A 15432-nucleotide genomic window follows, 5' to 3' on the forward strand; every position below is an offset into this window, starting at 1 on the left:
GACATTGCAAAAGACTGAAACAGAGTTACTTTGTGTCAGTAAAATACACCCCCACACTGTTTGCTTCATAGAAACCCCTCAACGTTTATTATAAAAATCTCTGGTGTTGGAGAAGTACTGTCTGTCTGAGTGCTCAGTGAGGATGAATAACCTTCATTCCAATGCTTGGTTTCATGCAGGGGGATTATGTTATTGCTTCCCTCCCAAATCCTTATGGAAATAAGATGTTTATCATGAAGACTTGTCCTGTAAGTAAAACTGATGTTGCATTGATAAATTAGGAGTTACTTCAAAACGCATGGCATTAATTATCCCTATCTGACCTAAGCTGCACCGATGCTTCCCCTTCTTTTAATTTTCTCTTTAGAAACTCATCTTTGAAGTCTTTATTTTCTCAGAAATTTTGGCAACCTATATGAACAAATATGTCCATCAAATCCATAGAGTTTGGTTTTACTGGGAATTGTCAGCATTCAGTTGTTAATCCTTGTTATAAGCTTCCAGGAGTGGACAGAGTATAAGAATATTTTTTCTTTGAAGTGCTTCACACTGTTTTGTCAATACATGTTAGATAATGATTAAAAAGCCAACAGCAAATACTGTGCAACATGTGCTGGTGCACTGACTTGTCTTGCATTTAATTAGTCAATTAGTTTTGCATGGATTACCACAGTAATCTGAAACTACCTATTGCTACTAAATAAAGCTAAAAGGAAATAGAAAAACAGCACATTACCTGGCAGAGAGCTGCTGTCCAAGACAATAATCGGAACTTGAGATACTGACCCTTTGTTCAGTTTGAACATTTAAAGACTCTTTGGAGACCTGATTGGCTGATTATCACACATGATGTTTGGACAGTTTATTTTGTGTGACCAATGGCCAAACCAACAAGCATCTCAAATTACTGAGGTGCAAGAGGTTATGAGGAAGCTCAACAATCAGAACACAATCCCTCAGAAGGATACCTTTGGTTTATTAACATTCCATCACCTGTTTAGGGTTTCATTCACAGCTTCTTTGTCTGACATGAAGGATTTTTCCTTAACAACCTCTGTTCAGTTTCAAAATTCTATTTAGGTGTTATATGTAGCCTCTTAAATGAGTGCTAATGTCTGGGGACACCTTAACATAGTTTGTGTTTAATGCTCTAGGAATTCAGCAATATATGGTGCGGCTGGTTGGGAAACTGCCTTTTATGACATACACTAAGATCAACATTAATATTATTTTGTTTAATGAATAAAAAGTGTAATAAAAATGCTCTAAAGATCATCAGTAAAAGCTTAAAAGGAAAATTAGAGGCACTTAATGCAACTATCATGTTGCAAAAATCCAATTTTTTCTCATTTGGACAAAATTGTCCAGCAATTAACAGTAAGTGTACAATTAACTTAAATGTTTTTAGACTGCTCAATTAACAGTGAAAGTATAAAATACTGCATAAGCCTTTATACAGTAATTAGAAACTTTGTATTAATAAGCAGTATTAGCCATGACAATATTTAAAAAGCTGTGTTTTGCTGGAGATAATGCAGAATTTGCTGTAGAGCTCCAAAAATTATTTTCCATTATTTCTTAAATTTTAAAAAAACCTCACTATTTTTGTATAGGAAAAAAATGAAATAATCTGTAGAACTGATGATAGAATAAATATATTACAAGGTAGGTTGTACTTAAGACCAGATCCTACCTTCACTTAAAAACTCTGAGCAAAATGCTTTTCAAAGTTCACATCAAAAGCCCTTTCTTTGCAAATACAAAAATATTCTTAACTATATTGCTGGAAAATGAGGCAACAAGGTGTGCATGTCCTCACAATTCTTATTTTTTATCAGTCTCACACACCATACTTGCCTTGACCCAAAAAATGATGGAAAGGATGAAACTGCCTGGCCAAAAGAAACAGAAAAACAATGTGATGACTCAGGCTGGAAAAATATTAAAGCTTTTTCTTGTCCTAGATATTCACTAAGCAACAGATATTAAAACCTCAAAGCTCTTAGAAGTGCTTTGTTTGGGAATTTCTGGCTGCCTCTGGGACAGATTTTATGGGCAAACTGCTGTTACTTTCACTACCCACCACTTCAAATGTTCATAGGCAAGAAAGCAATTCTCAGAATAAATTTCTTAATCTATATGAAAATAATGACACTAATGACAATCTGCATTTCTGGGATGTGTGGCAATCTCACGTGAAAAGTGAAACAAGGTCTAGAATTACTTAAAGTTAACCCAATAGGAGACTTGCTTAAAGAAAAAGACCAGCCTAATCATGAGAAAATATTATCATTTAATTGATCTCTGTATTGTCAAAACTTTAATTTGAATCTGAAACAGTTCTTTTGGGAAGAATGAAACATACTGGAGATAACACATGGCAGTGATAGGTGAGCCTCTAATGCCAAACTGTGAGGAGGATACTTGCAAGGGTTGTTCATCTCATCACTGAGGACAACAGCAGGAAGGGAATGTGTTTGCTGACACAAGCACACAAGAAGGGGACAACAAAGGAAGTAAACATGGGTTGCTGAACTCTGACAAAGACCCTGCAGTGACAACAATACCACGTTTCCTATAATTGGAGTGAAGGAGGAAAGGAGGCATTGTTACTGCTGGACACCTTCTGTTACATTTTGACAGCTTGTGTTTAGTCCCGGGTGCAGCTTCTCACTTGTGTCAGCAAAGCTGCTCTCCCCCACTGTGCCCACAGGCCCTTCCTTCCACAGGATCCTTGTCCCTCCCCAGGCAGGGGAAGAGAAAATCACCGCTGGCCCCACGATTTCTGCTCCCGTGAGAACCAGCCACAAAGGATGGGTTAACAGCAGGCAGCACTGCAATGTCTCCAGGGATGCTGACCACAAAGGCCACATGAGCAAGCACAGCACAGCACACACTTGGCATCACCCTGGGGGACCACAGCTGCCATTTGTCCATTGACTTCAGACAGCAATAAGGACTCAAGTCTGTGCCAATCCTGTGGATGAGCTTTTTAAATTCAGGGAACTGAGCACGAGGTAGAAGGTCAGAACTACCACTAAGGTGTACTTCTAAGTGACAGAGCTAATTGGCATGGGCATGCCAGTGGCAGACAGCTGACCTGCAGTCCACTGTCAGCTTGAACTTGACAAAAACAAAAGTTAATACAGTCTTGGACCATTGTCTGTATAAAAACATATCAATATCAAGAGGGCTATTACTCAACTCACCATATGAGACCGTATCCAGCAGAGTATTTTGTGAAGAATAATGCCAGTGGAATTTTACATCTACTACCAATCCAGCTACTCAAGAGCTCCTCTGAGAAGGGTGCCTAGAGCTGGCTCAGTTTTTGCACCTTGCTGCCCCTTCACTCATAGGCACATATTAAATGTAACTATTCCTCCCTGGAAGAGAGCCAGACACCAAAAAGAGAATTACTTTTGGGATCTTCAGGTTAAACCATTAAAATTGAAGTAAACTCATCATAACCATTTAGTCTGGCGGCTGATGTGAACTTCAACTCAGGTATTCTACACACTAACATCTGCTTTACTACTTCTTTTTAGTGGCACATGAAAACTAATCTTTACTGCATATGGTTGAGTGCTACCATTTATACTACAGCACAATTTTTCCTCCTGTCCCAATCCAAGCCTTCTTCAAAGAATGCCCTAAATTATCAGTGGCAATAAAACCTAAAGCTATAAAGCAGCTTGTTCTAATAATGGATGTTTGGTCATAAATTGTTTTCTTTTGGTGTGAATTTTTACTTTTTTTTTTTTATAACTCCCTGCAAAACCCAAGGTACTGGGTGATAATCTTCTTTTCTCCTACTAGCATATACTCAAGATTTACACATTTTAGAGAAGATTTAAGCTTGTGATACAGATCTGCAAGATATTCTTTTACTTACACATAATTTGATGTTTCCTCATTTAAGGGAGCAATCCATCAGAACAATATTTTGACATTAAGAGTGCTGACATCTGCATGTGATCTGGATATGGAGGTTTCACTTAAAATCAGTGGGCAGAAACAAAGTTCTGGGATAGCTCTCCCTGTCCTGTTTTAGACATGTAAGCTCTAACAAAACAAAATGTGGCCTACAAGTGCCTATATCTCTCCATTATTTAAAGTACATCTGGAAAAGTTTTCAATTATAGATGCATATCCTACTGAAGTCTGTGCTTGGATGACTCCAGCCCTATATATAAAGTTGTAATACAATTTTTTTGTATTGCAGTGGATTGAAAAAAAAATGACCCAGTCCCTTCTTCCATTTCAGTATTTCTAAATCATAAGTATGTTGGGGGAGGTAGGACAAGGGTTACCCTGTTGGCTTATTTAGCTCTTACAAAATAAGAAAGTGAAAAATGTGTGCTCTAGATTCTAAAAATGTTCTTTCCATCTTCTTTGAAACTGATCCACAGCTTACTAGCATGATGTTGAAATCTGAAATTCTGCAATCTTTTCTGTACTGTTGAGAAAAATATGTCCAGTTTAGCTGAGTATTGCAACTCTGAAAAGCATGTGCTGCAAGACCCAAATTGTGTCTCTGTGTTTGTAAAATGTGCAACTCAGGACTGTTGGTTCAAAAATATTTTTGTGGTTGTCATGGCTTCATAGAAGACAATTTATGGAAGGTGCAGACAAACTATCTTGTGCTTTGCATACCACAGACAACTATCTTTTTAAAAGTAAATCTTCAAGTCAAGTCTTATGCAAAAAAGTGTAAGAAAGAGAATCACTGCCATATTAAGCAAAATAATGACAAATTTCATATGTGGAATTTTAAATGACAATTTACTCAATTAAGTCACTGGATAAAACAATTAAAACTTGAAAGAATGTTCAATGTTTTACAGAACAACACAGAGGACAGCTTACCTCATGTAAAGGCTGGACTCTTGCCCAGATCCACAGAATTGGTGGGATCATTTTTAGAGCCAATTTGTGACTGCACTGATTAAATTGCTAACAAGACATCAATTTTTATAATGCATTGTTTTGTCTCATATTTTTGTCTCATATTTTTGTGACATTTTGTGAGATTGTATTTCATAATATCTGAATATGTGGTATTCTACAATTCTATAAAAGTATTAAATACAATTTCTTCCAAATGTGAAATAGAGGCAGCAGAATAGATTTGATTCACAAATTTTGAGACAACAAAACAGGCTGTCTGTGATGATGTAGATACCAAATATGCATCAGGGACTGCTCAAAAGTTAACAAAAAAACCCTAACTGTTTGCCCAAGATACTGCCAAACCTTTTTGATTAAGTCCAAGAATTCCATAGAAGATCCCTTTGCAGAACAAAAACAAAAGCAATGCTAATTTAAAACTACTCTCTGTGAATTATTTGAAAAGCATTAAAATGCAGCCTGAACTTTTGTTGGCTTGGATAACTGCAGACACACAAGATCTTGAGTAATTAGACATGCCATAGGGTGTGCCAGTACACAAGTTTGAGTGTGTTAGGTATGAAGGAAATACAAATCTGAAAGGTATGTTGCACATCTCATTGCCCAACACCCCAGCTTTTTGGTTGCTTCACAGCACCCTTTCAAATGAGCCAGACACACTGATGGGTTAAAAACCACCTGTGCACAAGTCACAAACACAGAGGTTAAAGAGAAATATCAGTGGTTTCCTTCTCACCCACCAGTACATTAATGCTCACTGCAATGGTACTGTAATGAAAACACACTCCCCCACCAGCCCCTTAACCTGCCAGCCCTCTCCACCTGCAGACAATGCCTCAGACTGCTCCACAGATTGCCCACTGCCCTCCCTCCACTCTTCCTCCCTAATCCCCCAGCTTCACCCCACTGTCTCACCCCTCCTTGCTCTAACCGCTCTAGTAGCTCAAAAACATGCCAGCATACAAAGTCCAAGGTAAGGAAAAACTACTCCACAAATGACTTACAGCTTCTTCATCACAAAATTGGTACTTTAGGTTTCCCCTGGTTCCTTGATTTCCTTTCAGTTGTCCTCACTATCTTGTATTTAAATGTGTCTGTACGAATGCATAGATAATCGTACACGAAATAAAAGAATACAATACCTTAGAAGTAACTTTTAAGGCTACTCTGTCAGGGCAGAGTTTTGCTGTGATTATTTGAATATTACTTTCTGCCTTAAATAAAGAAATTTAGACTTAGTCACTAACATTCTTACTTTTTTTAAATGCTGCAGTAGCTCATGAAGATCAAATATGTTCAACTCATTAATATATGATGGTAATTTTCCTCTTTTGGTCAGATCACTTTAGATGCTTATACAAATTCCATTTCTTTGTCTTTTATAAATTATTTGTGGGAGAGTGTATTTTTTAGAGTACAAAATCTTTTTTCTATTCAGATCAGATAATGTATGTGAGCCTAATTCACTGGAACTGAGTGTGTACATGAGACTGAGTATTAGAAACTAAAGGGTGTTTTTCAGAGTGAAGAGGATGCTGTGAGGACATTGCAAAATAAAAGTGAAAAGGATAATGAGCTTGAATGCAATAGTACTATTGGCTTTACTAGCATCATAATTTTTAATGGCATGCATCTTTTGAAAGCCTGTACCTCTTACTTTTAACTTAGCAATCTTTGTCATTGCACAATTATAATGTTAAGCAAAAAATACTTGTTTCTCACCTGCAAGAAAATGCAAGATGTCCTCCAGCTTGAAAGTTTATGATTTATGTACAGATATATAAGTTGCTAAATATGTATTATATTTGTTGGAGGTTCACTCAGATTTTCATCTGGATTTGGACCCTGATTAAGAGAGGCATTTAAAACAAGTAAGCAGTAAGTGTAGTTATATGCTATAGTGGGAAAATTACAGTTGTACTTAGGTATGTATTACTAAAACAGACAAGCATAGTGATAAAAATATTCAGCAATTGAAAAGTAGTTTTGTTTATAGACAAGAAGGAGATACAACTGAAACTGATTAAAGGCTGTAATATTTCTACTTTGCCTTAAAGGTCAGCTATGCTGGCAGAAGTTTTCCCTCCTGCAGGATCAGCTCTTGACTGTAGCATCTACAAAGCTAAAGCAGGTTTATTTAATAGGTAAAAATCCATGCAAATCCTGACAACTGAGGGTACTCAGAGGACAGAAACATTTTATGCAACTCCTAGCAGGCCTGAACACTGCAACAACAGTGTTGTTGTAACCCTAACCCTAACCTTTCCCTTATAGCTTGCTTTTCTTTTCTGCACTCTGGACTCATCAGTTTCTTCCAAACCACCCCAACTAGGTCTATTTGAGATAAATACAACATTCTTAATTGCCACAGGTGAAAGATGCAGATCACTGTACACTTTCACTGTAGCTTTACAGCAACAGGTTATTTTAGAGATGGTGTCCTGGTAACCTTGGCAGTAAAACAAACCACCTCCCAAAGGCCAGCCCAATGTTCACAGCTCCATCTATTTTACTTATGCTGCAACATTTTAGGATTCAAATTAAAGGCAGTGCTTTGACAACCTCCACTTTTAGGCACAGTGTGCATTTTAGGTAGCTCATGCTGCCGTGGCTTTCCTCAAAAGCAGAATATTGCATTGCTGGACTGCCTGAGAATTAAAGCCCAGTAACCTGATAGTTTATATCATTCCCTCCTTCTTTCTCTACCTTCAACACCTTGTGTCTTTTCACTGCTATGAAAAGCCTTCCTACTCCTGCTTAAGGAATCACTGCAACACCCTCTGGATATTATCAGTTCTCTGAAAGATAAAAAAAAATAATTAGAAACCATCTTCAATATGCTTTTCTCTCTTTAGGACAAGAGTCTCTTTTGGTTCCTGTTTGCAGCCCATTTCTACCCTCAGCAGGGCCCAGATAAGCAGCTCTACCAAATGAAGAAACAAAGAGGGATTCCCTCTGTCAAAATCACAGAAGCAGAATAAAATGCGCCTGGGAGCATGAGTTCAACCAAATATAAAAGGTTCTGTGCTCAGTGGGGTTTGGTTAAATAAATCGGGTCCAAACTTTTAGGAACACAAACACAAATCATTCCCTTCTCAATGGAGTAACAGAAACAAACACACCAAGTTAATGAACGCAGCAGGGATTGACCAAACAGTTCAAACTCCCCTTTGGAACAGTGCAAACAGCTAAGAAGCAAGCAGCCTTAGCCTCTTGGCACAGGAAAACAAAACATGCTCTGCTTTGGTTGGATGACTAAAAAATTCCTTGATTACAGGAGTCCTCTATTCTAAAATGAGGAACTAAATTTACTATTAAATGCTGACTAAAGATTCATCCATTCAGTTCTGACAGCTCACATGCCAAGTCAAAGTATTGGCACTGAAATGTCTCCTCCAAGCATTTGATTCTGTTGTTTTCATAGATGGTCCAAATTCTGCATCTCTTCACACTCCTGTACTGCCAACATCACCCATCAGGTACCCACTACTCCTTCTATGCACCTGGTCACAGAGGTTCCAAAGAGGTCAAAAGGATCATATGGAAAATACATACACATGTATATATGGTACTTATGGCTGCTTACTACAGGCTGTAAATACCATACTGCAACACTAGGACTTCCCAAAACATCAAAGCAATATAATTGCAGCCTTCCAGGGCTTTCTTCATTTCCCCACTTCACCTCCTAGTATGCAACATGTTGCATAGTTCTTCCTGTTTTCACATCACCTTGTGTATTTGTATATATATATATATGTAATTTTTACTACTGGAAAACTATCTACTCACTCATGTATATTCAGCTGCCATATTGAGAAGTAAATGCTTCCTTCAGACTACACCAGAATGCAAGATTCTCTGCAAATAAAACAGCTATAACTGCTGTTCAAAGTACTTATAGGACAGGGTGTTCAAGATACAGTTATAACTTCTGCTTTCATCCAGTACATGTTCATTAGTAGAGGGAACTGATTAAAAAGTAGGATTTAAGCTTCAGTTATTAAGAGATAACAACCTACTTACCCAGGATCCACTAACACAAAAATTAGAGAGCCTAATTTAGGTGGCTAATTTAGGTATCACAAGAGTAGAGTCCTGCATTAAAAAACTGTTGTATTTAGACATCTGGGATAAAACTGGCAAATGGGGGACAAGAAAAAAAAATAAGGAAGAAATTTGCAACTACCTTATTAAAGTTAAAAACATATCCTGGATACTTAATAAAACATATAATTATGTGCAATTAAACTATCAATTTAAGTATAATGATTCCAAAGTAAGCTTGGATATGACAACTAGTACAGCTTTGCTAATTTTTCAGGAAATACATACATGAAAAAAAAAATCATGGCCTCATAGCTAAAGTACATTTTCATTGAGAACAATACAATTTAAGTCACCGTTTTACATATACAATATTTCAGCAATGCTGAAGTGTATCCAGAACTGCATGCTCATTACCCAATTAAGCAACAACATTTCATTAACACCTGTCTATGCTATCACACTCAAAAGAAGAATCTATTTTAATTGTGGAAAGGACAGGCTTCTGTATCCTATTATTATACTATTCATCAACAACAAAAACCTTCCTGTGGCCAACAATTAGAATAAAGAAATCATAAAAGCAAAGGGCAATATACTCTCTATTCCTTTCTCAAAAAAAAAAAAAAAAAAAATCAGAATACAACTAAAACCTGCTCTGACTGAAAACATGACATGTCGTTCCACTTCTGCTAGGCTAAAGATATCTGTCTCTGTGAAACTCCTCAAAACACTATTTCCTCAGGTTAACGTGTTCTCCCATCCACTCTGTTTTCACCTTCTAATGTGTCATTCTTCCAAGGCTACATTTTTTTCTGGAGCCTAATAATGTCACTGGAAAGGAAGAATTAAAAGCCATAAGGATAAAGAATGCAAACATATGTAACTCTACATATAAAAATAGCATGGTAAAACATCAGTACTGGTAACTATGGAGGAGCATCATCTGTATCCTATGAAAGGTGTCCTACAAGTGACAACTGCCACTGGCAGTTTAAGTTTTAGTGTGGAAAACCCAGTATCCTAGTAGGATGAGAAGAGCAGAACACTCACTTGCTACTGTATCTTGGTTTTCATTCTAATAAATGGGGAGAAGGACAAAGTTCTGGCCAAAATAAAAACGGGAATGGCAGAGAAGATGGACACATTAAAGAACTTATTTGGAAATAGAGACATCATTTTGGTAATCATTATGAGAAATAATTTCCATTGAACCTAATCAGGCAAGTCAAAGCAAGCAATCAAAAAGAGTACATAATGGAGTCTTAAGAATCAGTCAAAGACTCTCTTCAGCCATTACAGGGTGTAAACCATGAATAATTCCTTATAACCCAGTAGAACTGCACCACAGGAAGGGAGCTCCAGCAAGGACCTGGAGTCACAGAAAATGAGGAAATGCCAATCAAGCAACACTGACATATTAATTGACTGAGAGCAATCACCATGGTTCTTTTAGGTGTCATCTAAAAATGCCCTTCCTGGATTTCTCTACCTCATGTGATCTTGGTCTTTATATTCATTAGCTTAAAAATCACTTTAATTATTTTCATGAAGCTAAAACTGAAACAGATCACAGGCCATGCAAGGCACTCATAATGTTCTAGTGTTATTTTGTATGAATGAGGAAATGAACTAAATTGAAATAATGCACCCCTATTTTCAGCATGACTACAACAAAACATCTCTTTTTGAATAACTACATGAGAAAAACATGAGGAAAAAACCCTACCTTATGCCTCTAGCCAACATAATTGTATCTGCACATGAACAAGAAAACAGGCTCTCTTTTTTCCTATTCTTCACAAATATAAAGCATACTTCACATTCAGTAAATACAGGCTATTATGGCATATTCTTTTCTACCTATATTCTTTATATATACAACCTAGAGGTCAAAAAATACAAAAGCTTTTTTCATTCCTTGCTAAAATATGTTGTTGTGGTTTCTAATCATGTGCTATTGAGTCCCCTGATTCACCTTTTGTAGTGTTGGTGAGAAGAAGGGAAAGAGGCTGCCTAATGGAAGATAAGGAGTTAGGATCCCTGTGTGATAAAATGAGCAGAGCTCTTACAAATTCCTCAGGGCAGAAAGGAATCCTTTAATTCAGTACTATGTACAAATTATTTTAAAGATGTACATTCTAAAAAGGGGCTGGTAATAAGAAGATGGGCCCATTGCCACCTTCAGTTTCCAGGAGCGATTTCCTTCCATAGTCTATGCAGCTCTCTCCACCTGCTCTCAGATGCAACCCCCTTGCTCAGCCTCCTTGAATCTTTGTCCTAGGCACACTTTCTTCTGTCTTTGAAACCAGTCTTCAGTTCTATTTTGCAGTATATATCTCAAAAATTTTCATTTCTACCATCAGCAGGAGGCACTGCTGGGAACGCAGGGTCCACAATCCAGATTCAGACCCAAAGCCATCCCCAGCAGAGCATGCAAAAGCAATTAAATTCTAGAAAAGATCTGTTCAGTGGAAAGTATACTCAGCAAAGGCTGAATTATCAAGGAATTTAGCACATAAAATTCCAATTGTTAAGAAGTCAGACACTTACATTACCAAGGGGAGTTGATTTGCATCATTAAGTTGTTCTTTTCTTGGCTTCTTTTGCGAACCTGCCCTGAGGGCCATATCAAAAATGCAAACCATTGGAGCTCAATCTAGTAATGACAACTCCTATGGCATTTTAATTCAATAGCACAGGTAACTGCTGAAATATCCCATATTTTTATCCAATTTCTATCTCTCAATAAGATCAGCAAAGAAAATCAGCTATGTCTCTCAGAGATTGTTAAAGCTGGTAGCTTGAATACAGTCTTGTATCACTTCAAAACTTTTCATCTTCACCACCAAGTATTTATATTGTTATTCCAGAGATTTGAAAAGAATACCACATACAACCTAATTTCTAATGTTTAAAAAACCACTTTAATACAAGTAATTACAAAAGCATATGCTGTAAGTAAGCATATGCTCATTTCTCTGTCTGAAATACTAATCAAATACATTGCAGTAGGAACTAGCTATGTTAAAAAAAAATCAAATATGCATTTTGTATATATACTTTCACCATTTTTGTCAGCACAAAAAATGGGGATTTCTTTTTGGTTTCTTTCTTCAGATGTTTTTAGTACTTTAAAAGAAATACTTGTTCTCTGCATTTCTTGATTTCAGAACACACAAACTGAGAAGTAAAGCTCCATAGGTGATACTATGAAGTTACAACTCACACATGGATAAATTGAAATTTCATCTTTTTTTTCTCTTTTTTGCTTGTACCATGGACTCCAAGAGTGTTGAAGTGATGAATGGCAAGCAGGAATGTTAAAACCTTAATTAACCTATTTCTATGGGGGGAAAAAATTAATTTCTATCTTTTGGGATGACGTACTGCTGTTTTGTGCCTGATTTTAATAATTTTGATTAAAACTGTAGACCATATGGAAGAGGCAATGTACCTCATTGCATTGTCATTACCACCACTGCAGTGACAGAAATGCTGAAGTTCTTTGATGCCAAGCACAACTTGAACATCATTACAACTCTTTGTGGTATGTGCTATCCCTGGGTGCCAAACTTGGGAATGTTGCCAATGGTTTGCTAATCCTGCATGATGGAAGGGCACTCCACAATGGTCACGCCTGAAGATGCAGCAGGAGTCTGCTTGCAGGTATGGGAAGATGAGCTACTCTGAAGGACCAGGACTTTAAAAATATATAAATAAAAAAAGCTATGAAATACTGCATTCTGAGTCATCTTCTGTGCAACATGTTTTCTGAACCCTGATTATCACCTACATGAGTCTTCCACTGGAAAACCTTAAAGAAAGATAAAAGTGAAATAACTACCAAGCTTGCAGTCAAAAAAATTGGAAAGTGTTTTTTTGGGGGGATACAAAAATTCATGCTGAAAGACAATAAACACTTTTTAAACAATTTTGCACGTTTGGACAACTCCAGTCTGCACAGTTTTATCCTTTGACTGTTTTTTGCAGAGTTTGATACTGTCTTTATCTTTCATAACCATAAGAAAATAATGTCAAATCCACATATTCTCAAATATTCCAACTTCTACAATATTTGGACATCCTGTGGTTTGTTGACAGGTGACTTAAAAATACAAGTTTCCTACAGTATAAAATTCATAGCAAATTTTATATGCTTTACACTATTATTCAAAGCACTGCTTTTTTGTTGGGTGGAACTGAAATACAATCAATAGTTAACATTTAATAATCATGAAACCAAGTTGAAAGAAAATGCATCAGCACTAATTAAGAAAAAAAAAAAAAAACAAACCAAAACCAAAAACCTGGCTTAAGTTTGTTCTCTAGTGCTCCCTGCCTTTATGAATTAAAATTAATTCCATTTCTTAAGATCTTAAGTCTTACAACTACAAAGGAAAAGAGTATATTGTGATAAGGCTCAATTCTTTTCCATTAATTTCCTCCTTCACTTTTGGAAACTTTCTAAAGTGGCCTAGTCATGTTCATATCCTTTTGGAAATGCTTATTCATTTTTATCAGCTCTTCATGGAAACCTCTTCATTTATATCAAGCTCTTCATATAAGTCATAAGACAGAAGAGCACTGTGTCCCAAAAATAAAAAGTACTAGCATGGAACTGGAAGCTTGACCTTGAAAACGTATAAATAAAGGAACTACTTAAAGACAACACATAAACCAAAACTAAGATCAACAAAAGGATCTAATGATGATGAATCTGCCTCCTCACCATCACCACCCCCCCCGCCCCCCAAAAAATACTGTAAATTAAAAATCTTAAGATTGCAAAGATAAAAATCAACCAATAAAGACTGTGACTCTTTCTAGTTCATCAGCCACTGTGACCTAGTTAGATAACCCTTTGCTCTTCAATAGGAGTTTAAGAAGATTTTGATTGCTTGATCATAAGACCAAGAAAAATAAAAAGATATTGGATAGACTGTAAAGCCAAATAGAGCTGCACAGTCAGTTTGTCCAACATCTTTAAGCCATGGAATATTATCCTCTTACTCCTGTAGACAAATTCCTTTTGTTTGAATATTGCAAACATTTTTCCAAATGTTCCAAGATGCACAATAAAATTAGAGAAGCTGGCCCAACAGATCACAAATACATGCAAGTCAAGGAATGCAGGTCTGGACTGAGATGTGTATGTGGGACTCTGCCAGTTCCTCGTGTTCATTTGACACATAAAACAGTTGGTCAATGACATCATATTTTCCTATCCAACCTCCTCCTTGGTGCTGTACAAACATTATGCCATGTATATATTACACAAACAGATACAGAAACTGCTAACCTTCTTATCAATGATTTATAGCTATGACCTAAAAATTCTAATAAAACTCTAAAGATAATTACATTTTTTGCAATTATACCAACCTTGAAACATAAAATTCATTTTACAACACAGATTATTAACATGGCCCAAGAACCTTCTTCTGGATTCTCACACAAGAAATTTGACAGCTTAAATTCTGGCAAATGGTGTTAAGGGATACAATTTAATTGAGAATTATATTCAGGCACTATTCTTTCTAAAGCAAACTTGTCCTCAAGAAAAATGCAACTCTTCAAAAGCATCATGTGATTCTGCAATGGAAAATAAAATCAGGTAAGTCATAGCCTCTTCTCTTGAAATAAAATGGGTCCAATAATAACCATATTTACTGGAAATAAAGCCACCTCCTCATTGCAAAAAGAGGACAAGATAATTTACTTAAGAAACAAAGATACAAGAGAGGACTTTTTTTTATTAAGAAAAAAGAAAAGCACTAAGTGCCAGGGGGAAAAAAATCAAGAAATAGAAGTATGATGTAGTGAACCACATCCAAGAAAAAAGAGTAATGAAAGAAAAACATTTTAAAAAACAATAGCTCGTGATTCAAGAAATAGTTTTTTTCTCTCCCTTAACTTGCCTGCCCATAAATTTAGGCTGCCCAAAGATCTCCTGCCCTGATAAAACTTGGATTCTAGAATAAGAATTCTGCCATAGCAAGAGCTGAGTGAGCTTAAATACATTATACACTACAGAGAAATGACAGATGAAATTAGGTTAAAGAGCTGGAAGGAAGTTTTTTAAATATACTATAACAATGCATTTATTTACAATGGAAATTGCTGAAAAAGCATTCCTTCACTTCTTACTGCAGCTGCAGAGTCACAATATTTAACTACACTCTGGTTTCTTTTTGATATTTCCTTTTGTAATATTTCAAAGTCTCCTCCTTTACACATAAAATACTGTACAGATCAGTGTATCACAACACAATCCAAAGAGTTTTCCTATCTATAAAACATGCGAATTTGGTTTTCCACCATGCATAAAGATGTTCCATGAAGATCACAGTTCATATTTAGGCTATTCTACATCTCCATAATATAAATAAAATCAGGTTTTCTTCGCTATCAGAATTATTAAAAGCCTCAATAAAATAAAAACCATAACCTCCAGTCACCCCTCTGCCTATT

The 15432-nt window shown here is 36.4% G+C and overlaps 1 protein-coding gene across 3 annotated transcripts in view; it reads right to left on the bottom strand.

Annotated features, from left to right (window-relative positions):
* SLC16A7 (solute carrier family 16 member 7) overlaps positions 1–15432 on the bottom strand; it is an 80388-nt gene that overhangs the window by 62821 nt on the left and 2135 nt on the right. Inside the window, exon 1 of one of the 3 annotated variants that reach the window (XM_077178876.1) lies at positions 737–804. The exons of 1 other annotated variant lie outside the window; for it this stretch is intronic. The gene's annotated coding sequence lies outside the window, so the exon portion shown is untranslated. Of the gene's footprint in view, positions 1–736; positions 805–15432 lie in introns of those variants that run through there. One more of the 3 variants, XM_054631842.2, reaches the window with a different exon arrangement.

This window comes from Agelaius phoeniceus, chromosome 5, assembly GCF_051311805.1.
Source record: "Agelaius phoeniceus isolate bAgePho1 chromosome 5, bAgePho1.hap1, whole genome shotgun sequence".
Taxonomy (NCBI): domain Eukaryota; kingdom Metazoa; phylum Chordata; class Aves; order Passeriformes; family Icteridae; genus Agelaius; species Agelaius phoeniceus.